Genomic DNA, 27,167 nt, shown 5'->3' on the forward strand with positions numbered 1-27,167 from the left:
GTCTGCCGCAGTTATTGTTACAGAAGTGTTAAAACTCTTGAATATGAAATTAGTGACACACAATTTGGCTTTAGAAATGGTATGAGTACAAGAGATGCTTTGTTCGGCTTGAATGTGCTGGCTCAGAGATGCATGGACATGAATCAGGACGCGTACTTATGTTTTGTAGACTTTGAAAAGGCATTTGATAAGGTTGAACATAAAAAGCTTGTAGATATATTAAACAGCAAAAATATTGACAGTCGTGATATGAAAATTATATCTAATTTATATTGAAATCAAACTGCCAAAGTAAGAGTTGACAACCAGTACACCCAAAATATCAAAATACAGAGAGGAGTCCGCCAGGGTTGCGTGCTGTCCCCACTACTTTTCAATGTCTACAGTGAAGCGGTATTTCAAAAAGCGCTCTCAGACTCAATAGAAGGTATATCTATCAATGGAGAAGTTTTGAATAACTTAAGTTTTGCAACCGATACATTAATAATGACGGATAACAACAATGATTTACAGAACGTAATGCAACGCCTTAATGAACGCTGTCATGAGTACGGACTGAAGATAAATTTAAAGAAAACTAAATGCATGATCATGACTAAATCTGCACATGCAAATATCCAATTGACTATTGAAGATACTGCAATTGAGAGTGTTACTAACTATAAATACTTAGGAACATGGATAACATCAGATGTAGACCAAACCAAAGAAATTAGGACACGCATTGAAATATCATGTGCATCATTCATTAAACTTAAAAAGTTTCTTTGTTGTCGGGATATAAGGTTAGAACTACGCCTGAGAATGCCTCGATGTTACGTGTTCTCTACTCTTCTTTATGGCTTGGATGCGTGGACACTAAAACAAGTCCATCTGAATAAGTTGGCCGCCTTTGAATTTTGGTGTTACAGAAGAATCCTACGAATATCATGGATTCAAAGAATGTCAAACGTGGTGGAAGTAACTAGAAGGATAGGAAATGAGGCGTAAATAACATTAACTATCAATAGGGCAAAAATACGCATTATTACAACTTATTGTGCAAGGCAAAATCCGAGGAAAGCGAAATGTGGGAAGACGAAGAATATCCTGGCTTAAGAACTTAAGGGAATGGTTTGAATGCAGTAGTGCAGAACTTTTTAGAGTGGCAGTCAACAGAGTCCACATAGCCATGATGATTTCCAACCTTCGATAGAAGATGGAACTTAAAGAAGAAGAAGCCGCAGTTATATGCGAAATTTTGAAATAATTAATTGTAAACTACAGTCTAAGGACCCAAAAAATATTTTGTTATTATATGAGTTTTGCTATAAAATGCACCAATTTTTAATAAGTAATAAAGATAGTGAATTAATAAATCTTAACTAAAGTATTGTTCCTTAATTTACATGTTCGTCTGTATACTGGATAACTTTGTAGGTAATGACAAACATCATGATATATCTATCTATATATATGATGTATCTATTAATTTTAAAGCATTCTTTGAAGTAAAAAACATGCAAAAGCAGTGCATTTAGTTTTCCGTAAGTTATTTCTATTTGGCAGAAGTTTCAGCGTTTGATCATTCGAGCGACATCTTCTGGCAATTATCCAAGTAGATTATCCAAACAATAGAGCGCTCCACATTTGATCCTAGAATCTTTTTAAAATTGTTCCGACTAAACGCTGTGAAGGTTAGCATTGTTTTGGTATGTAGTAATTTGTGTTTGTTGTCGATTTTTGTTATTTGGTACAAATATTTAGTCTAGAACTGAAGATAAAAGATAATAGAACAAGAAGAAATAATTTATAGTAATAAGTAGATATTTTAAGCAAAAATACAATAATTATAAGCTTCTTTTTCTTCGTCTTCTTCATGACACTTTTTTGATAAGATTACACGTATTATCTCTTCATCTTTTTCTTGGCTTTAATATATTTCGTCCACCGTTTGGTGATTTTTACTAGTATGCACTGTATGAAATTTTATGTAGGTTACTTATGTCACTGTTCGAATATTTTTTTCTGTTTAGTATTCATCATTCTGGCATTACAACGCTGCGTGGATCCTACCTTTCTCAAGAATTTCTCTCCAGTCGTCATTATCCATCGCCTTTCTCCGCCAAGCACGTATTCCCATATTTCTCATGTCTTCCTCATGTTAAGTATTCAGTCGGTTATATTTACTATAACCGACTATACCGAGTACACCTTTGCCTGATCTCTGTTGTCTGTTTCATAGTAATTTTCCTGTAATACTTGAATCTTGTTTCTGCAGTATATATCATAACCGAGCTGACTATAATCGGTTCACAATTTGTCGATTGCTCACTAGAAGTTTAACCCTAATTAAAGAACTGAAATACAGAGAGGATAGGTAATACGATATAATAGTAAAAAACAACCTAAAACTGACAGTTTAAGATGTTTTCGACTAACCCACCTTGTATCTGAAGGAATACAATACCTTATAATCCTATTAGAAGGGTATTTTGAATGTTTACAGATGACCAACCAGTGTTGTAGAGTATATGATTAAAACATTTATTTGAACTAAATAAATATATTTTTTAAATTGTACTTATGTAAATTGTATTTTTTAATAAAACTTCTTTATTTTATTCAAAAATAAAAAGTTTCTTGCCATTTGTAAAACATACATTTATTTAATTAAGGGGAAAGGCGCCAAAGAGAAAATATAGTATAATTTTTAATTGAAAATATTGCATGCGAAAGAACTTTTTATTTATTCTAATAAATATTTCATTTTGCCTTTAAATTTTTCAAAAATACTTTTTAGTTTTCTCAGGATTTAAAAAAAATGGATACATTTAAAACACATTGAATATTTTGACAGGCGACATTTTGCTCCTTTCCTATTACTATTACTTACCTTATATAATTACGATTAGAAAACTATTCAAATTCAAAATAAATAGGATCAACTTCGGAATCCGAGTCGTGTTGAGGGTTAATAATTAGCAGTTGTGTCTCTACGGTCGCATCAATTATGTAATCAAGATCCCACATTTTTTTGTGCTTCTTCTATTACATGTCTTACTGCATCTTTCCAGTTTTGTTCTGTAATATGTTGTAAAGATTCGTAAAAAAATTCACGTACAACTTCTATTTTATATGACGTATTTTTTCTAGCCACATAACTTTTCATTTGTGCCCAAATGAGTTCAATTGGATTTATTTCGCAGTGGTAGGGTGGAAATCTAAGGACTGTGATGTTCAATCTTCACGAATATCATGGATTCAAAGAATGTCAAACGTGGAAGTAACTAGAATGATAGGAAATGGGGCGGAAATAGTATCATTACCAATTATCAATCAATCATTATCAATACTATCAAAAAACGAAAACTTGAGTACTTAGGACATGTGATGAGACGGCAAAAATACGCATTATTATAACTTATTATGCAAGGCAAAATCCAATGAAAGCGAAATGTGGAAAGACGAAGAATATCCTGGTTTAAAAACTTAAGAGAATGGTTTGAATGCAGTAGTGCAGAACTTTTTAGAGCGGTAGTCAACAGAGTCCGCATAGCCATGATGATTTCCAACCTTCGATAGAAGATGGAACTTAAAGAAGAAGAAGTTCAATCATCTGCTCAAAATACTCTTCGAAAACATCAGCTGTCATCTCCTCGTGATAGTCTTTTGTGCTTTTGGACTGAAATTCCAACAAACCATGCTTAACAAATCCTTTTTCACTACCAATTTGAGAAATTATTAATTTACTGCCTTTACCAGAAGGTGGGGAGATACCAGTAGACCAACCTTCCATAAAAGCTTGCCTGGAGCTTAATATATTTTTATCTGACTAAATTTTTTTTAGAGTATGACCTGAGTTTACCCACGTCTCATCCTAGAAGATTGGCCTCCCTTCAGCCCGGAATGTTCGTATGGATCTTAGATAATTTCTTCTCCAACATATTATCTCCTCCCGGTCAATCAAAAGTGATTTTCGGTCTGATTTCTCCCACCGGAAATTTAATTCTTTTAAAACTTGCCACAATTTAGTTCATCCGATATGAGGCAAATCCGGGTCGTCTCTAACTTATTGTAAAATTTTGTTTAGGTTTGGTATTTCTAAAAAAAAAAATCCATGAATTTTGCTTCGAATACCATTTTTGGCAAATTTATCAATTTCAATAGGCTTTTTCCCTCACTTTAAGTGTTCATTTGTATTTGGGTTAGCTGTACCGTGTTTTTTTCTTTTTGCTAGGAACCTATATATAGTTGACTCTCCTACGCCAGTCATGTTGGCAAAACGTTCGACTATGTTGCGAACAGTGTTTGTGGGATTCTGAGAAACCAGAGCATCGTGAACATTCAGGACAGTAGTCTTCACTCTTGGTGAATATACAGACTTACTGACTGTACGCAACAGTACCGGTGTAAAACTTGATGATGTTGATGATGAAGCCATCACAAACAATCCAACAAAACGAGCACGAGCGAAGAATACGTATATGTTCGTAGGTATATGGAATAAAAATCACTCACGCAGTTTCGAATATAAACCGAACAGATGAGACACATGGCCAAAGCCAGCATCTTTATACCCATTATATTATTAAAAATCTGGGGAATTCCATCCTAATTATCCTGCAACGAATAGTACCTTCGGACATGAATTTCAGGTTTTCTAGTAAAGTGATTAAACGCGAAGATTAGTATTGAAACATCCAAAAAGATAAGGTATTCTTATTTACAAAATTGTTAATGGTTAAAAATATAACAGTATTAAAACATTATATTATTATTTAATGAATAAACACCTCAGGAACGCCTATGATTTACGACCGTTTTATGAGTTTGAGGCACATTTCGTGCTCTCAACAATTTGTGAACGGAGAATATTGCCTTATAAATATTTAGACCAGAGCAATTAGCAAAACAGTCTTTTTCGGGACACTCATTGATACAGATATTCTATCCAACAACTGCTTTTGATAATTTTGCTGATAAAAATATGTAATAAAATATGCAAAAGATTAAATAGTATTTTGTACTTATAAACAACTAGCGATTTTGTCCGTTACCATGCGATGGGGATCCAATCAGCTGCATCTACAATCACTTCACTTAATTTTTTCTGTCTTCCTCCTATTTAAGGTTAGGACGACAACAAAATAATATTTTAATCTGTTGGCAACTTTCATAATAAATAAGTCACTTTTGATGAGTAGCTAAAATTTTTGGGTAAATCGTCTTATGAAATCGATCTACGTATAAAACCAGCGTAATTCTAGTTAAGCAATTTATTTGTTGGGAAAGCTCGAGTTTTGTATTATATTTATTACTGATCACCAAATTCGCAGCCAATTTTTTAGGATCAAGAAAATTTTCAAATGAATTGAAAATTACATTTTTAAAATAATAAACTTCTTGCATGAGAGAGCCGGTCTTTTCACCTCCAGATAAATATTGTCTTATCTGACAGATAGTTATCTGAAGGATAGACATTTATTTATAAAATAAAATGTATCCGTCTTTTCACGTTAAATTATGTTGCTGTTACTTATTTGTAAGATAAATGTCAAATTTATTTCATAACACACCAATATTTAATTAACTGTCAAAGAAATCATAATAATGTTTTAATATCTCTTTTGATTATAAAATTCGTGGTGGCAATAATAAATTAAATTATGTAAAAAAAAATTAATAACTAATAAAAAAATAAAATATGTTTAATGATTCTTCTCAGGTTTTACCATAACACTAACATATTATATAAGGTTAGCTCAAACATAGTCAACTTCAAAAAGTTCAGTAATGTCTTCATTTAGCAATTCATCTTCAAAATTGTCTTAATTTTAATTTCTCGCTAGGTTATACTCGTAAAATGTTGCTGTAGGTTAGAACGGTTGAATCTTTTCAACCTTACAGCCACTTCCACTGGATGAAATAGTACCTAAACTTTCTCTTCCATACATAAAAAGTTATGTTACATATCTGGTTCTAAAATAAAATTCATTATAGAAATTGGATTGTTTAGTGGACTTCTTAAAAATGGCTTTACTTTATAATCAGAATCTCCTTGTGAGAACCCATTTCTATTATCTTCATTTAAACTTCTCTTTAAGAATATGGAATTATTTATTCCTACCTGGTAGGTACCTAGAACAACATATCCACGAAGTATCACGAAATTGTCAGAATTTAAAATCAATATTCCATATATTATAATAGAAGATTTATTGAAAGTTTTGAAACTTTCGTACTACACTCTAGATATTTTGTATACTTACTCTGAGTATTTTTATATATAATTGAATGTATGTTATAATTATTAAAAGAATCTGACAACCTAGGTACTATGTGCTATTTTTCATTTTGGAATCCACTACTACTATAATTAAATCAGTAGCACCAATATCCCTTGAAAAAGGTTGTTTAATATATTTTTTAATTATCAAGATTATGAAAATATTGAATCCCTAAACCAAGTAAATGAAAATGTTTATATACCTATTTTTATAATCATTTATTAACAACTATTAATAATATTTTCTCAGAATATAGATCACTGCCGGTTTACTTAATCTTAACCTTTTAAAAAATCTTTATCATTACAAAAATTAAAATGTTCAATTCTGCATCAAATATTATATTCTCGCACTAAGTTTTTAAACATTAAACATCATACTGATCATACTCTCCGATTTCATTAAATCTTTTAATATCGATGTCTTTAACCTACACTAAACAACAATATTTAGGATATATTTTTGATTTCGGAATAACCTACAACATAATAACGAACTACAATTAACACAATTTATTGTCCAGATAACTTTTGAAGTTATACTTCTATACGAGCGTTCGACGTTGGAAATTTGTACGGGAGTGAACCGACAAAATCATTACATATGTAGGATATGGGTAAGAGAGAGACGTAAGATATATTTTCTCTCTCTTTTTCTCTCGAGAATGTATGACCGAGAACTGTCAGTTTTGAAATAAATTACTGTTATGTCTATACACTTATATGTTATAGATCTTATATGGATACACAATTTTACATGGGTATTTGAGAAGGAGAAAGCGGCATTTAAAGTTGGTGTCTCGCTTGGTCACAGTCGATTAAAAATACAAGGCGCTGACGATTTAGACGACTGTTTGCAACTCTTTTAGCACAGGGAACGATATGAGGTTTTGCTTCGATATGTAACAATGGATGAAACTTGCATTCACTGTATTTACTAGGAAGTTTAATAGACAGTATCGTGAGTAAACAGCTGTGGGTGAATTTTTTTTTTAAAGTGACAAAGACCAACAGACATCAGCAGGCAAGGTTTTAGCTGCCGTATTTTTAAATACTTATCAATAGCTGAAAATATATAGCGGTATTTGTGCATTTAATGGAAGAAAAATAAGAAAAAACGTGTTTTGATCTGGACTATACAACGGCGCTAGAAGAAAAAAATACGAATTGTACTTCGAATTGACTTCGGGACACTCCAATTCTGGCCTACAGCGAATACTGACTATTTGAACATTTTAAAAGCATGTTTCGGGGACAGAGATTCAAATGGAATGAAGAGGGGTTATTGATGAAACTGATGCACATTTTGGAGCCAAAGTCAGAAATTTATTGTTTTTAAATTTATCTCAATATCTCCTTCTTCTTCTTTTTAGGTAGATATAACTCTGTTTTTCAATGTGCCTTCAATAAGTTGTCATTCCATCGTTTTCGTGTTCATCCCACTGGTCGTCTTCCTACTAGGGAGTCGTTTCTCGCCATAGTTACTTCTCTATTTGTTGTCATTCGGCTTATATGGTCGTTCTATTCTACTTTGCTCTTTCTAACCCAGTCCTTGATGATCTCTTTGCATATAGACTTTGTATATCTCTAGGGGTAAACAAAGAGTTCTTATCTCTGCTGTTTCTAGCATTATTTTGTTTCTCTCTTTGTCAGGTCGTGTTTCTACCCCTTGTGCCATTATTGGTCTTATAAATATTTTGTAAATTCTGCCTTTCTTTTCTTTTTCAATATTTTTATTTCTCCATGTTGTTTTATTCAGGCAACCTGCGGCTCTGTTTGCTCTATTCACTTGATCTTCTACTTCTGTTTTGAGCTTTTTGCTTTAAAACCATTCATTTTGTCTTTTTGGGGAAATTAACATGTTATATTTTCTGGCGGTTATATTAAATTGGTGCAGCATACGTTTTAAGGCATCTTCACTATACAGATGCACTCACTTCTAAGCTTCTTAGTCCATTTTATATTAAATAATTTAAACATTAAGTGAAAAAGACAAAATAATCGAAGAAAAACAAGACACAATAGAAAAATAATTAAAAGTTTTCTTGCTTATCATAAAGTTAAAAAGTTGTCAAAATAAACAAGCCAAAAATCAAATACGTCTTGTGTGTCTCTAAAATAAATGGTCGTGTGAGTTGAGCGCTAAAGTAAACAGTTTATACACTAGTGGACTAGGCCAAAACGAGGCTTTATCCGTTGGCCATCTCTCAACCAAACTGGGGAGATATTAAAGGCTATTCGCCAGTTAACACCACACAAACAATGATTTCCAAGTCCTTTGATGCACATTTGCATGGGGATTAGTTGCCCAAGAGGAAATGGTACACAACAAAAAAGCGAATGTTATTTTATTTTATTTAATTAATATCGACGTAAATAATTTTTGTACTCATTAAATTTGTATTATTATTATCTTATTTACTTAATATATGATCATATAATTTTGTAAATATGCGTTTATTCCAACATTATATTACTTTAATGAAAAGGTAGCTAGTTTTCATAGTGATCCATTAATATATACAAAAACTTGTAAATTAAAAAAAAATAACAAATAATAATTAACATTTCCATAATATAAATTACACATGGTGTAACATGTTCCAAACATAGATATTTTATGCATATTTGGCAATAATGTTTTGTTTTCGTATTTTTCCGCCAATCACAAACAACACAGCGACCAAACACTGAAGAGCTAATGCACCGGCCATTATTTGATACAAATTCTAATGGCAACTGTTTTTTTTTTTTCGAATTGTACCCACTAAAGTTAATTTTTTTGATTTAAGGCTATCAGCTAGAGGGACACTATAAAACCAATTATCCAGAGTAAAATTCCTATTAGTTCCATAAATATGTTCACAAAGTCTTTCTACTACGTCTTCGGTCGCTGTACTAACTTGAACAGGGCCATTTGGTTGTTTTCCGACGTACACTTCTGAGTGTCTGGTATTCGGCTTGCTAGGAATGTACTGCCTGAAACTGCATTTTCCTCGAAAATCTTCTGGTTTCTCATCAATGGTAACATAAGCAGAATAAAAATTGTATTTTTTAATGTTGCTGTTAAATTTTTCTAGCATAGAAATTAAAATCTAGGCTTCCTCATTACAAGCCGAAAAGTTTCAGTGCCAGTGCCATCTGTTTTCCAGAGATCCCCTAAATTCATGTGGTTTGCTTTTGTAATACCAGCAAGATAAATCTAAGATAAGATAAATAAAAGACCAATTAGGGCTTTCATTTCGGCAATGTCGGTAGGTTTCACATCTCTTTGTCTGTTGAATTCATTTGTAACACGCTCCATTTTTATATTTGCACAGTCAACAACTAGCTTTAGCATTTCTTCGTCAAAAATGCAATTCCAGATGTCAATAGGTGTTGATTAAGTTTTAACAAATTCTTTTATAACTGGCAATCGTACAAATATATTGGTACTGCGTGTTTTTAAATTCTTCGGTGAACAATATTTTTTCCACTTTGTTAATTTATCTTTACCTACCTATAAAGTACGGCTCCCTTTTGAAACTAACATTTTCTTCTTCTGTTTGATCATCCCCAAATTCTTGTTCAGTATCACTACATTCAGATGGTCAGTATCACTACATGGTCAATTTCATTTTGTTCATCACCATCTTCATACATTTCGTCGTCGGTCGATACTTTCTCAAATAATTTTAATAATCTTTGTTTCTCCTTCTCGTAATCCATATCTGTATATGTATAAATATACAAATATATAAACATTGAAAATAATAAAGAGAACTTATATCACCTAACAGAGTAAAACTTTCAATGTCTAATACAAACCACAAAAATGTGTGCACAATACTCACACCTGGTGTACCGGACCTAATGCCTAATAATTGCCTACTAATTAAAATTACAATGTTGTTTTTTACACTTCATATATACTACACCCACAGTTGAGCGACGGCTGAGAAGAGGTAGGAATACGGAGCAGCAATTCCAAATCCTCACTGCAATCAGATTTACCTACTGGAAACTATTTACAGAGTCGGTCTGACACACCGTGCGCGAGTAACGGAAGGTTAATACAAGCCGTCAGACGGAGTGGCAGTTGCACAAGTAAAAAAAAACAATTTATATTTTGCACACAATATTTTTTCTACAGTCTTTTGAAAATATTTAAAAATAAAAATAGAAAATTGTATTATTTAAAATAAAACCCTTCAAATAATTATAACGTAATCATCATTGTGAATACTCAAAAAATAGTACAGTTCTAATTTATAGAAAGTCTCTCTTCTTCTCTTAAAACACATCGTATTTGTTCTATATGTAGTGAATAAATCAATCAATCTAGAATATGTGTTTGTGTAGTGTTTTGTAGATGACTGATTTTTCTGTACTTTTCTACGTTCATTGTAATTTTGTATTTCTGTTTTTTCATAATAATTTTATCAACATTGACGAACTGACTTTAAAAATTACACTACATAGTTTAATTTTTAATTGATTTAATGAATGATTCCACTCTTGCATTTCTGATGAAGCTAACAAACATTAGCGAAATATCCAATTCGATGACATAATAGAATCGTTTTATTTCTTGACCGAAAACATGATATCCCTCTCACTAGTTATATATATATATATATATATATATATATATATATATATATATATATATATATATATATATATATATATATATATATGAGGCAGGTTTTTTAAGTAAGTACCGTTTTGCGATTCCGCCGCCACAGCGCTACGGTCGGCGTTCCGCGCATGAGCGCTGGTTACCTACATATCTTGTCTACGCACTGACGCCATTACAGTCTAATTCTTCATTGTATACTTGTTTACTCCAGTGTTTAAGATGCCTCCAACAATCGTGAGTCACGCTGATTGTGAAGTATGGGCTGTTATACGATTTCTTAGTGCTAAAGGCGTAAAACCGATCGATATTCATCGTGAGATCGTTGAAGTTTACGGACAAAACATTATGAGTGATGGAATGGTAAGGAAATGGGTGAGAGCATTTAAAGATGGCCGCACAAATGTGCATGATGAAGAACGGAGTGGGCGTCCTTCGGTCGTTAATGAAAATTTGGTGCAGAAAGTGGACGAAAAGGTGAGAGAAAATAGACGCTTTACAATTTCATCATTGTCCGACTGCTTCCCTCAGTATTCTCGTAGTGTTTTGTATCGCATTGTTACCGAGAACTTGAATTACCGGAAATTGTGTTCACGTTGGGTTCCAAAAATGTTGACGGATTTGCACAAAACCCAACGTTTAGGCAGTGCATTGACTTTCCTTGAGCGGTACCACAGTGAAGGTGAAGATTTTTTAGACCAAATTGTTACTGGTGACGAAACGTGGGTGGCCTACGTCACACCAGAATCGAAACAACAATCCATGGAATGGCGACATTCATCATCACCCAAAAGAGTGAAGTTTAAGCAAACAATTTCTGCCCGGAAAATCATGTGCACAGTTTTTTGGGACAGAAAAGGAGTATTGCTAGTGGAGTTTCTGCCTTGTAATGAGACAATCAATGCAGCGTCTTATTGTGAGACATTGAAAAATCTGCGTCGTGCAATCCAGAACAAAAGACGTGGCAAGTTGAGTAAGGGTATCGTTTTGCTGCATGACAATGCCCGTCCACATGTGGCAAATCAGACCAAAGATCTCATCAAATCATTTACATGGGAAACTCTAGATCATCCTCCATACCGCCCTGATCTGGCGCCCAGCGACTACCATTTGTTCCAGCACTTGAAGAAACACCTGGGCGGTCAGCGTCTTCAAGACGATAATGAAGTTAAAACATTTGTGATGCAGTGGTTAACAAGTCAGGCGACAGAATTTTATCAGGAGAGTGTTCAAAAACTGGTGCCACGTTATGACAAGTGCATCAATATTCACGGAAATTATGTAGAAATGTAGATTAAGGTACAGGCTTTCATGTAAAATTATTGCCATATCTTTGCACGTCTTTTTTTAATTCCAAAACGGTACTTACTTAAAAAACACGCCTCGTATATATATAATAGACATTTAATATGAAATTCTGGATAAAACAGCACATTAGTTTTTTTTGCTTTCAATTAATAAAAAACATAATAAAAACAGATATAAGAAAAAGAAGTATAGTTGAGTACATAATGAAGATCTTGGTAATATTTTTAAGTAATACACACAGCTCTAATAAATTTAAGCGATACAGTCTTTACCCGCCTTCATTTCTTTCTCAGTAGAGTTACAAGCACATTAGAAAGATAAAGAAAGATAAAGTAGACCTATAAATATTATTCCTGTCACCAGCAGCGTTTTCAACAAGAAATCTCTTGAATTTTTACTCGATTCTTATGTCAAAGCCGACTATGATAGTAGGCTGGATGCGGAATTGGGTCGTACAAGGTCCTACACCTGGTGCACATTCAACGACGTCGAATAATATGATATGATGGCGTTTCGGCGCCCTCCTTTACGCCTGGAACAATGTCATTGAGATGGTGGTGGCGACGACAAGAGGACGTTGCATTGTGCTTTGCACGAGAATAGATATAGTACAGGGCGTTTTTATTATTTTCAGAACTATTCGTAATTTAAGCACACTTCAATTAATTTACGAAATATTTAAATATTGGTCCATAGAAGTATTTCTAATGAGAGAAAAGCCCAATCAAATTCGTACATTCTAAATAATCAAAGTTATTTGCCCATAAATATATACTTAGAGATTCTTCAGTCACTAGATTTACATATATGGAACACCTTGTTCCCCAGCAGTATTCCAATTTACTATGGATCAGATCATTACTATCATCATCAACATCCATCCACTCGCTTCCACTGCTGGAAATAAACCTCCTCTATATGCCTTCAGGAAATTATGTTTTGTGCAAGTTGCATCCAGTTATGCTCTATTCTCCTTATGTCGTTTCCAGTGGCGGATCCAGAAATTTTTGTCAGGAGGGGTCATGGATCTTAAGGGTGATTATGATATAGGATTTAGGTTTTTGCACCTTTACGATTGATATGATTTGTGCCTCATGTAAGGGAACCATTTTCTCAATAATTATTTTAAGCGGTATATGACAGTAATTCACTGCGTTCCCCCGCTCAACCGTTTCCATCTCTCTCTGTCGTCCCATTCTCCATCGTTTAGGCCTCTCTTCTTCATGGCGTCGTCTACTTCGTTCCTCCAGGATTTTCGGGGTCGTCCTCTTTTCCTACTTCCTATGGGGCTCCATTCGGTTATTCTCTTCCATTATTCGGTTTTGTTCTATATATGTTAGTATGTCTGTTTCTATTGATGTTCTTTGCTTTATTTCGTCATTACTTCTCCTATCCATTCTTGTTACTCTACAGCATCATCGCATGCATTCCATCTCTGTTGCTACTATCTTACTGCCGTTTTTCTTGTTTATGATTCTTCGCACTAATATTTTATAAATCTGTGTTTTTGTCTTCATATTTAGGTGTCTATGCCACCATACTGAGTTAAGTTGTCGGATTGCTGTTCTTGTTGGTCCTAATCTTTGTGTAATTTCTTCCTCTGTTGTTGCCTTTTTCGTGATTATAAACCCCAAGTATTTGAATTTATCCTTTCCTTTGGTTGTTACGTTGTCATCAATCTGTAGATCTTCTATGTCTTCTTCACTTGTAGATAGGTACTCTGTCTTCGCGAGGTTAATATCTAGGCCAGCCTTGGTATATTCTTCTTGTAATTTCTTCATCGTGTAGCTGAGGTTGTCTTGGTCTTGTGCAATCACTACTCGGTCGTCTGCAAAGCTTAACGTATATAGGTATTCATTCTGTACCGGTACTCCCATGCCTTCGCATTTTCTTTTCCATGTAGTCAAGGCTTTCTCTAAGTATATTTTGAAATATAAATACTGAAAAATCAAGGACTGTCAACTTAAACTAGGTTTAAAGACTTAAACTAAAGACAATTAATTTAAACCCACCTATCCAATAGTTACAAAATCAAGAACAAACCAAGGATAAATAAGTATAAACCAAACTTAAGTAATTTTAATGCAATAACTCAATGTAAGTGTAAACATTAATGAATGAATTTAACATTCCTAATAAACTCTATCTTATCGTTGGATATCCGATATCAATTTATAAAAACATTCATTTATTCCTTATTGCTCTACGGAGTGGTAACATGGACTCTCGGAATTACAAGTATGAGGCGTACAGAAGCCTTTGAAATGTGTGTTTTTCGAAGAATGCTGAAGATTTCGTAGACAGAGCACGTGACCAATAACGAGGTGCTGAGAAGAATGAGGACTAAGAGATAACTACTAAATATTGTAAACAACAGAAAAACGAGTTATCTAGGACATATTTACAGAGAAGAAAAATACAACTTTCTATGACTCATAATGAAAGGGGAAAGAGGTCCAGGAAGAAAAAAAGCTCCTGGCTGAAGAATGTAAGAGACTGTACAGGCATGGATACACATTCGATACTAAGAACAGCTCAAGATAAAGAGCAATTTGCTGTAGTTATAGCCACCGTTTCGTAATGAAGAAGAAACCTTAAGAATAAGTGTAAACAGCATTTTATTTAAATCAATTTATTGATTGAGTGAAATATTTTTTTACTCGGTATTGAAATTTTTCTCACGAATTGTCAGCAACAGCCGGCAACGAGTGGTAAATAAAAGTTCAGTGATTAAAAATACTATAAGGAAAGTAAATATTATATAATTTTATAAAAATGTATTCTTTTCGCCTATTCGATTTAGCAAATCGCTCTATGATTGCATCAACATCTAGAGAAATTTCAGGATGCACATTGATGAGTGCTAATTGTTCTAGTTGTTCAGCTATTTGTTTACCTCATAGTATATATATACATCGGTTTAGAACGTCTTTCGACGTTGTCCGATACCTAAACACCATCTCTTCCTATCTTTGCAGTCGTTTGTTGTTAAATTTCTTTCGCTCATGGACTTCTTTACGCCGTGTTGCCATTCTAATCTGGGTCTTCCTCTTTTCCGTCGACCTATCGGTTGCCATTCTACTACTTTTTTGGGGAGTCTTGTTGCTGGCATCCGTTGAACATGCCCATACCACCTTAATTGTTTCTTCTCTATATCTTGAGTTTAATATTAAATATAGTAATAATAGTAAGAAAGTACCAAGTTCGATCACAAATAAAAAAAGGGCAAAGAAGAAAATAACGATAGTTAAAGTACAATTTAAATATTGCTGCTAAGCCAACAAAATAATACAGAAGATTCTTTCTGTAAAATAAAGAAATATTGAACTTTTTAAACAAATTTACTATTTTACATGGGAAATAAGTCACAATTTAAGTTGGAAATGAAATTTATTTTACGTTTCGACTTCCACTTTGAAAATTTTTATCAAAAATCGTATTTTGAAAACGATTTCTGAAGTGGAAGTCAAATAAATATCAAATGGTCGAAATGTCAAATAAATTTCATTTCCAACTTAAATTGTGGCTTATTTCTCAAGTAAAATAGTAAACTGCATAAGATGCCACAAAGACATAGCTTCACAAGAATATCTTTAAACCAAGTTTTAGAAATTCCTAGTCTAGTGATTAAACAGTTTCCAATTGCAAGATTGACAACGTAAAATATTCATTTGGAATTTAAATATTAGATAAAATGTCTATTTTTAACTTAGATCCCTTACTTTATCCTTAGGCAATCTAAACAATGATATTCCTTGACCGGTCTTAGATGAACTCCCTTCACAAATATACGTGTATTCTACCATTTTTAAAAATATAGCACAGTTATTTAAATTTCACACTTAAAATAGAAAAAATTTCCAATAAGCAGTCCGTCAATTTACCACTACGATATAAGCGCATGTACTGTCTGAATTACAGTGTGGTTATTCAAGAAGTGATAAGAAGCTTGAGCCTATGTACTAACTCAAATCTCCTTTGGGTATCTGAGAGTGGACGGAGTTTACCAAAACTCGGTACCCAGGGTTGACGCGACTGTTTCGTATCTGGTGATACTACTCACAATAACTGCCGTTTTCCTGGCCGGTTCAGTGTCACGAAAAAAACTTTATTTCCCTGGTCTACATGTTAACAGAGTTAAGTTTATTGAAGAACGGCATATTTATCAACGCAAACAGTTACAGTTGTTTTTACTCGAAAAGTTATAGATGTATAAAAAAAGTGTTTCCCTGATTTTCTAAGCAGTATAGCTTTTTAAAGCAGTGTCAACCAATGACATAGTTTTTTGACCACTGGATTTCGGAAATTTAACAATCGAATAGGAATGGACTTTAAGTGGCTAAGGTTAAAACTTCTTTTAATTTCTTTTCTTCAAAAATTACATTGTGTTTATTGTTTTTCCCTTATATTTAACGAAACATTTTAAAACGCATCAATTTGCTTCGTTCGGAGAACAAACAGTACTTAGAAAATTGGTTCAAATTCAGGCAAAGTGTATTGATCTTTGTGTAGAGTATTCGGAAAATAACAAATTCATTTCCAACGGTAAACATTTGTGTTTACTTTTATATTTCTATATTGACGAACTAAAATCCCGTATAATATTTGTTATTTTTATTTAATTAATTGCCTTGTTTTCATTATTTAGTATAGATACTGTTGTTATTTGTGTTTGCAAAATTTACGTAAAATGTAAAACTCACAATAATAAAATATCAAAACAATTCCTCTATTTGTAGAGATACCTGAACGATATGACATTAAAGTTGGTGGGATTAGATTGATAGAAAAAACATTACATTGTATGAATAATATTCATATAATAATATACATAATTAAAAATGTACAGCAAAAAAAGAACAGAATAAAATAACAGAAAATTAATTTCAATAATCTGTATGAGTTTTTTAGTTCTTGTATCAGGCAGGGACCGCTGATAATGAGAGATGTTCGCCGGGCATTCAGAGCATCGATACACAAAGGATAGCAGGGACACCAGCCGTGGAACACGAACTACTACCTAGCTGTTGGTATAAAATGCACATCTTGAAAATGATAATTAATAAATTACGCATAGAGTCGTTGGTTGTAGAGAATTGAGAATGTGGGCCAGTGTCATTAGGCTGGCTCGAAAAAGCGCAATTTTTTTGGGAAACCTTAACACTTTGACTGCCATGTGTATACCAAAATATACACAGTGGCTGAGTTCAAACCGCCACGTGTATATTTACATATACACAGTCAGTAAAGATCGTTTGGCCATGTGTATTCCAGAGGAGCACACTTTACGTGTATTTTAATAGGATTTAACTTAGCGTGGCCTAGGGCAAATTAAAAATGATCTTAGCCTGGGAAAAAATACTTCGTCATTTTTCTATTAGCAGTTGAATTATAGTAGATTTTTTATAACTTAAACGCTAATTAATTTTGATGTAAAAGTTTTTATTGTGGTTAATAATAGATACAATAGATGCAATAATACACTATAAAATAAAATAATAACACATATTTTAAATTATACTCAAATGACTATTTTGGAAAAATTTGTGCTTATCAAAAAAACATTCTAAGCAGAGAAATTTTTGGTCACAGACTTGGCATTTAGTGGTAACTTGCTTAGTTTTCTTTATTGCATATTGTCGTCCATGGTCATCTTTATTTCGTTGGTAACAAATTACGCACCGACTTTTTGCTTGAATAAATTTATGTTCCGACGGTGTGTTGTGGGAAGTATAACTTTGTTTACCTTTTGAAAGTAGTTTCAAGCACAATTTTTTTTTAAATCTGTTATACTTATTCTTTCTGGTACAGTTTTGTTCTTATTATATAAATAATGAGCATTTACTATGCTTGTTCCAGTAAGTAGTTCAACTGCCACCTTCCTGTACCATTTAATGCTCCATCTAAAAGCCTATTAATAATGCAAAACTTTTTGCATTATTATAAGCCAAAATAGTTTCCGGCTTCTTTTTGACCTCAATTCTACCTGGAACATCAATAAAATTTAATTTATGTTCAGTGGTAATCATCAGGACATCGCGCTTATCTTTCCATTTAAAAATGACAATGCCGTTTCTCTCTCTTCCTACAATTTCACCCTTCTTCAGTTTGCTTACCAGTACTTCTTTCGGAATATCTTTCCGATTTTTTCGTAGTGTTTCTACTAGGTGCGTTTGTATGCTTTGTAACTTTTCAGCTAGCTCTACGCTGGTGTACCAGTTGTCAGTGTACAATGTCATTCCTTTATCGAGACATTCGTTTATAAGTTCAAATACAACTTTAGTTGTCACAGACATGCCATCAATTTTGTCCGCACCACAATAAATTTTGCAGTGATACGTATACCCCCCATTGAGGCATAGCTTAAAGAGTTTGATTCCAAATTTATGTTTCTTTCCTATTGGCAAAATTTTAAACGCCCGCGAAAGGGTACCATCATTTCATTCATGCAGATATTTTCGTCTGGTACTATAACCTTTTTAAATTTGGAATTTAGCAAAGTTACTAGGGACTGAACTTTGTACAGTCTGTGTTCTGCTTGACATAAATCATTATTTGCGAAGTGTCACATACGCAATAAAATTTCAAATCTATTTCGAGACATATATCCTGCAGCTTTTGACCAGTATAAATCCGAATTTCTCCAATAATCAGCCAGTTTAGGTTTATAGGCCAGACCCATCCAAATCAGTACCCCCAAAAAGCAATTTCAGTCACGTCTGTGTCTTTCCATTTATGCAGTATTGAAGATGGACCGATGATTTCTTCAACGATGTTATTCACAATCACCTGATTTGCGTATATGTTGGTTTATTCGACAATAATGCTGATAATTTCTTCGCCTACAAAAAGTCTGAAGTAGGCGAATTCTTCTTCATTTTTCATGTTTAGGACTTCTTCAGCCCCCGTATTTTCTTCCTTCCCTGAAGAATCTTGATTATCTGACTCATCGCTATCTGAATAAAAAAAAAACAAAATGTACCAGCATGTCAATAGAATATAAATAAATTTGCATTCAAATGTAGTCGTACATAACATCTTGTATCATTCGCACATAAACATGACCTTATTGCCCTTGTAATTTTCTACCCTCTCTCACAAGCTCATTTTGATATAATAAAATAATTACAACATGCTTTATGTACTTATAACATATAACTATTATTTCATTGGCAAATATGTATAAGTATATAAACTATCAGTTACGGCCCTATATTTATTTATTGATCTTTATTCAAACTTACCCTTAGTCGTTATCCAAGGTCTTTTAGTTGGTTTGCCACTGCTGTTACGTGAACTCTCTGTTTTGTAGTCAGAATCCTCTTCAAACTCATTCTCAAATGGATCATCATTATCATTACTCGTATCTGATATTTCATCCCATAATGCATGAAGCCGGGCCTGTTCTCTCTCATATCATGACATTTTATACACTTATGCAAGAAAAACTACCTTTAGGAATAAATGAACTGCACGATGCAACGTTTAGAGTTGAACTAACAAATACAAGCCAACGTCACGCTACCATTTTAGACAAGATACGACAAGTCTAGACCGTGTATTCGTACTTATACACGCGGCGTAGAATAAAAAATGCTTTTCCAGGCCACGTGTATATTTTTCGTACACTAGTCAAACTACAAAAAATATAATTAAATTATTTAAGCAACGTATCTAAGGTATGTTGATGAACAATTTTAAATACATTTTCATAAAAAAATTAGTGTGGCGCACAGGACCCTTATGGTGAATTTGGTGTGGCAGTCACAGTGTTAAGCGGGCTAGTAAAAAAGTTGTATATGGCCATCCTTATACTGAGTACTAAACATAGGCCGAAATAAATTATTTTTGACCAGGCCCCTGGTCAAAAATATAAATGGGTTCCGGTTGGGCTAACAGCCACGCGCTTTTGGGGAAAATTTTTTGAAAATTATGAAAATATACATTATTTTAAGCTATTTTCAAAAAATTGCGGAATTTCCGTTTATTTAAATAAAAAACAACTTTTGAAAATTGACAATTTCACACTTTATTACTTCTATTATCTATAACCTTACCTACTCCCAATGAAGCTCCCAAACTGAGCAACGTGGTCTTCTTTAAGTATTGGTGAACGAGAAGCTTTTTATTATTTACTTTTGTTAGCTTTTTCGCCACAATTTAAGTAAATATTTTATTTTACATTTAATTTCATTTGTATATTAAACGCCACTTTCCAAAAATGTAAAAATATAAGGGGTGTTCCATTAAAAAAAAGATAGGTTTATTCCACTCCGTCATGGGTGGCCCTGTATATTTGAAAATATTTTTAGAGTATGGTCTTACCTATACTCCAACTTTTACTCAAATAATTTATTTTGTATCTTAGTTGTTATTTATATTTCTAATTTTTCATCAATTCTACTTGATAATTTTCCCTTTTTATCTTTATAATACCTTGATGGGGTGTTAAAATTCTTAACCTTCCAACCTAAGAAATGTTTATTGGATAGCTTGCTCTAATTATCATTTTTTTTTTCGATGGATCGATAGTATCTAATAACTGTTAAGTTTCTAATATGTTTTGAGCAATTAAGCTTACAAATTGAAACAAATTTTAGTTTTGTGTAGATTAATTTCATTACGGAAATTTTAATAAAATGGTTAATAATATATCATCAAAGAATATTAAATAGTAGATAAAGAGTTCACTGATAGAGTTTTATAATACGTCTAAGTCTTTTATTATTTCCTCTCCAGAAGTCTATAAATAGCAATTTGAAGAGCATCTAAAAGATTTTTCCGAGTTGAAAATCCAATATCCCTAACCTATAATATTACATCCGGGAGACAGAGATTTTTTTCCGGCATTTGAATATTTTTGCTCGTATTTTACGAGGAGACGTTTTCAGTCTTGGGATTGGAAAAATGTACTCACTTTTTACACTTTTTATAGCAAAGTTCTCAGTAAATAGGGTATTACTGTTTTCGAAATATGCCGCTAAGAGAGTGTAAACTTTTTTTATGACGACATATATCTTCGGCATAAAGTTGTTCCCATGTTTAAGTTAACGTAGTGTAGTCAAAAAAGCATGATAAATATTATGAAACATTTTAGAAAACGTTTTTTTAAAGGAAGTAAAAACACACTTTTCCTCGACACCTAATGGTAGAAGAGGAACGATTATATATGTATGTAAAAAAACACTTCTATGTAAAATATCACCATTTATTGCTGTTTCTGAAAAATACTTCTGAGAAAGTGTACATTCTTTTATGGCAAGATGTAAAATCACGATGGAAAGTAAATATTAAAGAGCATAAAAAAATTGCAATATGTTGTGATACCCTTTATTGGAGTGTACTGGGATGTTCTAATATTGTTTTTGTATTGACTAATATTTATTGATACATCTTTCCGTTGTACTCTCTGATCATTGTACCAGGCAGGTTTGACGTATGTTTTGTGCTCGTTTATCCTGACACTTAGTGGTCTTTCGGTTTCTCCCACATAGAAATTATTGCATTTATGGAATAATTTTTAAATTTTCACTTTTTGCCGGACTATCACTTACATACTTTTTTAAATTGGCACTTTATGTCCACCGATTTCCACATTATCATATAATTTACTCACTGCATATTAGCATCATCCTTATCTTCGCTATCATCTCTATTACTCTCATCGGTATCATTGTCAACCGTCACATTTATTACCACAGGATCAATATCGTCCAATAACCCGTCATTAACCCAAGATTTTTGCTTTTTCTTTTTTCCATTGCGGCGGTCTTAAACCCCATGTGAATTGAGGAAATATGTCTTTAGACTTGACTCCATACCTTTTCAATTGAACTCAACTCACAATGATATGGAGATAGTCTCAGAATGGCAACATTTTTCTCTTTGCACGTCTCGTCGATTTAATATTTTATGTACTCTTCTTTGAATGTGCTTACGATTTCCATAAGCTCTGATTTTAAATAATCGTTTTTAAAAAATATATCTTTCTCCAGCAACAATGTCTTAATTTGATCTTTATTAAACGGTCGTGTCGGAATCACTTCTTCTCTCCTCGAATGCTACGAGGAGCTATTTATCATTACAGCATGTTCTGTTGTACTGATAAAAGAAAGACTAGGAAGCTGCTTTTCCTTAAACCATTGTTCAAATATAGAACCATGCATCTTATCATGATAGTCCGTTGAGTTTTCTTTAGCTAAAAACCAAAAAGCAGTATATTCTACAAAGCCCAATTTACTACCCGCATACATAACAAATCAGGCACCTCGTTGTGTCGGCTATTTTAGGCTTGTTGACAACCCCGTAATAAACGCATCTCTGGCTGAAGTCACTTAGAGGTCCTTCCATTCTTTGATAACTCTCTGTCCGACATTCACCCAAGTTTTATTTTAATAAATGACGGTGTCTTGAGATCCCTTAAGAACGAAATTTTTAGAATATCGAGCCGTTCCATCTCGGTCGACTTAGTCCTCATTTGTCCATGCCCATTCACAGGATATAGCCTCATTTTGCAAGACAAGAAGTAAATCTGCTTCTTCCATATAATGGCCGTTAAATTACTTACTTACTTAGTCCTAAGCCTTTCTACCGTTAGGTGTAAGGCTGGTGGGGTTAAGATTTGCACTGTTGTCTCCATGCTATCCGGTCTTGTGTTAGATTTCGTGCACTTTCCCATGTCAATCCTTTCTTCTCAACTTCTTTTCTGATTTCGTCTACCCACCTAACTCTTGGTCTTCCTCGTTTGTTTTTCCCTTGCATTCTCATTTCAAACACTCGTTTTGTTAATCTTTTATTCGACATTCTACACACGTGTCCGAACCATCTTAGTTGCCCCTCTACTATTTTTTCGTTTATTGGTTCTAGTTTTAGGTTTTGTCTGATTGTTTCGTTTCGTATTTTGTCTGTCCTCTTTCTGTTTGCTATTTTCCTCAGGAACCTCATTTCCATAGTATTGACTCGAGATTTTTGTCTCCCAGTCAATGTCCATGACTCACTATTATACATGATTGTAGGTCTAACTACTGATTTAACGACTGCCGTTTTTACCTTCTCCGGTATTTCTTTTTTTTCCCAAAAATGTTGTTTTCATAGTGTTAAATAAGCTTCCTGTTCGTCCCATTCTCTCATTTATTTCCATGTCTTGTTTACCGTTTGATTCAATTATTGCTCCTAGGTATTTAAAATGTTCCACTTGTTCTAGTTGTTTTCCGTTTAATTGTATTGCGTGTGTCTTTCTCTTATTTGAAATTATCATTGTTTTTGTTTTCTCTGTATTTATTTTCATATTTATGTTTGACAGTTCTTCTTCTAGGATTTCAAGGTTGTTCTGAAGGTCTTCTCTGTTTTCTGCTATCAAAACCATGTCGTCTGCGAATAGAAGCTCTGATAGTTGAGTCTGTTTCATTTGCCAGTATCCTAATATTAGTTTTCTCATTCTTCTCTTGGCTTTCTTTATTGCTGTATCCAGTACCACTGAGAACAGCAGTGGGCTCAACACGCATCCCTGTTTGAGGCCTTGACTTGTAGTAAATTCTTCGGATTCCTCGTTGTTGGTTCTCACCGTATTTGTATTATTATTGTACATATCCTTTATTACATCAATTGTTATCCTGTCAACTCCTCTTTCCTTTAATGTCCTCCATACGTCCTTTCTTTGTATTCTGTCAAACGCCTTTTCCAGATCAATAAAGCATATATGTATTTCTCTATTTTTATTGATTACTTTCTCACTTATTTGTCTTATTGTGAATATGTGGTCTTGCGTGCTTCTGTCCTTCCTGAATCCACATTGTGTATCTTCCATAGTTGGTTCTATTTGGGTTTTTATTCTTGTTTCTATTATTCTTGCGAATACCTTCCCAGGAATACTTGATATAGTAATACCTCGGTAATTATTACAGTTTCTCTTGTCGCCCTTTTTGTGTATTGGTAGTATAATGTCTTTCTTCCAGTCCTGTGGTATTTCTGCTCTTTTTATGATATCATTCATTAGTTCTTTCATGCTGTCCACTCCCTCTATTCCCATGAATTTTATCATTTCCGGGGTGATATCATCCTTGCCTGGTGCTTTGCCTAATTTAACTCTTTCAATTGCCTTTTCTAGTTCCTCTGTTGTTATGGGTTCTACTTTTTGTTCTTCATTAATTTCTTGTATCTCCACTATGTTGTCTACGTCTGTATGAGTTAGCTCTTTGAAATGTTCTCTCCATCTTTCCATTATTTGGTTTTCTTCTGTTATTACCTTTCCATTCTTGTCTTTTATATTCGGCATCATGTGTTCTTTCTTTTGTCTGAGCTGTTTTAATGCGCCATAGAAGAGTTTTTGGTTTTCTCTATAATTATTTGTCATTTTTAGTCCAAACTTTTCCCATGACCTTTCTTTTTCTGCTTTTACAGCTATTTTAACCTCTTTTCTTTTTTCTTTATATGCCTCATAATCTTCGCCGTTAAATTTTTCGTCGAAAAATTTAACCTTCGGTTCAAGATTGAGGCCGTATCACTTAGGATATTTCCCTTTCCACCCTTACAGCTCCCTATTCTTGGCTTAACCTCTTTAATTATTTTGTTTACATTTCTGTAGAACTTTCTAGTTTCGTTTTGATTTCTTAGCTATTCTATGTTTTCTAACTGCTTTTCTTCAAATTGCCTTTTTCTTCTATGTAATCTTTTTTTCTCTTTTTAAGGTCCAATATTCCTCCTTTGCTTTTCTTGTGCATCTAGCTTCATTTGTGCTTCTATCTATCTAATTAGCCTTCTTCAGTCCATCTTTGGACATAGGCATCCCCAATCCAGTTCCATTCTTCTCTGTCTGTCGCTACAGTCATCCACCTAAAGCCCACGTGCTTCTTGATATTATCTGCCCATCTCATTTGGGGCCTTCCTCTACTTCGTTTATATTCCCACGGTCGGTCTCCAACTTATAAGAATTTTGTTCCATCGGTCTTCTTTTTGTCTTATATTGTGTCCGGCAAATCTCCATTTCAATTTTGCAACTTCTTGTCTAACATCCACTTTTGTTTTCCCTCTTATCCATTCATTTGTGTTTAGGTATGCTCTATTTTTGTTATCTGTTGCTTCTTGTCACTCCTCGTTAAAGAATTTGTTTTGTTTAACTGATTTGGTTTTATCCAATATTTCCGATGCCTTCTGAGTTATTTTGTTTCTACATTTTGTCCACAATTCCTCTACATTTTCCCCCGCTTTCAGGCTCTCTACTTCCTTATCTATTTGTCTCCTATACTCTCTCGCAACGGTTGCGCAATGCGCGGATTATCAACATTAATTTTGTCTTGTTTTATATGTTTATCCTTCTTTAGGTTTCAAATTCTTCCTCTGATTTTTGCCATTGCAAGAAAGTGGTCACTATCTATAAACCTCGGTAGTTTCTCACATCCATGAGGTCGAAAGAATGCTTTGTTGTCAGGAATTTCCTTGTTCCTTTGTGTATCATTTATTGGGAAATCTTGTTCCTCCAACTATCATGTTTTTGGTGCTTGCAAAGTTTATTAGTCTCAACCCGTTATCATTATCATCTCTTCATGTAAACTCTCACATCCTATAGTTGGCTGGTAAAATTTTTCTTTGCCAATTTTTGCATTAAGGTTTTACGCAGCAATTATTTTTATGTCATAACGTGGACATCGAACATATTCTTTATATAAGGTGTCGTAGAATTCATCTTTTTCGTCATATTTCTTTTCTTTTGTAGGTGCGTGTACACTAGGTAAGCTATGGTTACAGAATTTTTCATTAAGACATATATAACATATTCTGTTGTTTATGGGTTACAAGTTAAGGACTAATTGCTTTGCTTTTTTACTGACTAGAAAACCACTGCTAAACTCGTGTTGGGTGCTATGCTTGTTATAGCATATATTGCAATCTTTTCTCTCGATAATTCCTATTCCTGAACTAGTCCATCTCATCTCTTAAACCGCTATTACATCGGCTTTCATTTTATCCAGTTCTTGTGTTAGCAATTTAAGAGCGTCTGGAGCTAAAAGGTTTCATACGTTCCATGTGCAGATCCGTAAATCGTTATTTCTTTGTCGTCTGCTAGGTCGTCGTGAATTAAACAGTCCGACTTTTCTTTTTTGTGCTTTCATACCAATAAGTTTTCTTAAAGAAGAGGTCGTTAACCTTTTGCTCAATCCCCTAATCTTCGAAGGACCATTTTTCCCGCTCTCGTTTGTACTGACTTTGTTTTTCACTGGTTGGTTGTCACAATCTTCCACGGAGTTGCTCAGGTTACCGGAGTTCACTGCGTGGAGGTGAGAGTCGGAATTGAGTAGGAGAGGCTAGAGACGCTAACAGGATACAGCGTCATATTTTGCGCATCACTAGCCCATTTAAACCCCTTAGGATTAAAACATAATGACGGTATTGGATTTTTGTTTCAATACAAGGCAGCGACAAACCTCTTCTACGTATTTCGATCTCTTTAGGTCTCCTCAGAGCGGTATAGCCACTACTATGAACCAAAACAAAAATCTTTCCCGTCCTAGACAATAGTTATCAAAATAACTATATACGGACGTAACTACGCCATCCCCTAGGATTAATATAATCTTCTTCAATAAACTCCGTAAATAATTTATTAATACTAAATTTTATGAAAAAAAAAATTATCCTATTCAATTATTTATAAAAGTAGTATAGGTTTATGTATTGCTTTGAAAAGAAAAAGGAATGAAATTGGAAATTGGACATTGTCGTGGAAACATTGGACTGGAAATTGTCGTTTGCCTGACTGGTCAGTGTCAAAAACAGGATACTTTTTTTGCTTATATCCACGGGCTACAAATATAAACACAGTGCTAAATAAAAATGAAGTTAAACGTCTCTTCTTTCTACACATAACTTGACAGGTTACGTCAAAATAGGAGTAGATTTAAAAAAAGTTTTCTGAATTTTATTTAATTTAAATACTGGGAAATAATATAAAGAACAAAATAAAAAGAAGCAAAACTG

General features: G+C 33.5%; 1 protein-coding gene across 1 annotated transcript in view; it reads left to right on the forward strand.

Moving 5' to 3' along the window:
- The first annotated feature begins 1,663 nt into the window (after positions 1–1,663).
- Positions 1,664–27,167, forward strand: part of Hk (potassium voltage-gated channel subfamily A regulatory beta subunit hyperkinetic) — a 398,149-nt gene continuing 372,645 nt past the window's right edge. Inside the window, exon 1 of the mRNA XM_072534383.1 lies at positions 1,664–1,691. The gene's annotated coding sequence lies outside the window, so the exon portion shown is untranslated. The remainder of the gene's footprint in view (positions 1,692–27,167) is intronic.

Source organism: Diabrotica undecimpunctata, chromosome 6, assembly GCF_040954645.1.
Source record: "Diabrotica undecimpunctata isolate CICGRU chromosome 6, icDiaUnde3, whole genome shotgun sequence".
Taxonomy (NCBI): Eukaryota; Metazoa; Arthropoda; class Insecta; order Coleoptera; family Chrysomelidae; genus Diabrotica; species Diabrotica undecimpunctata.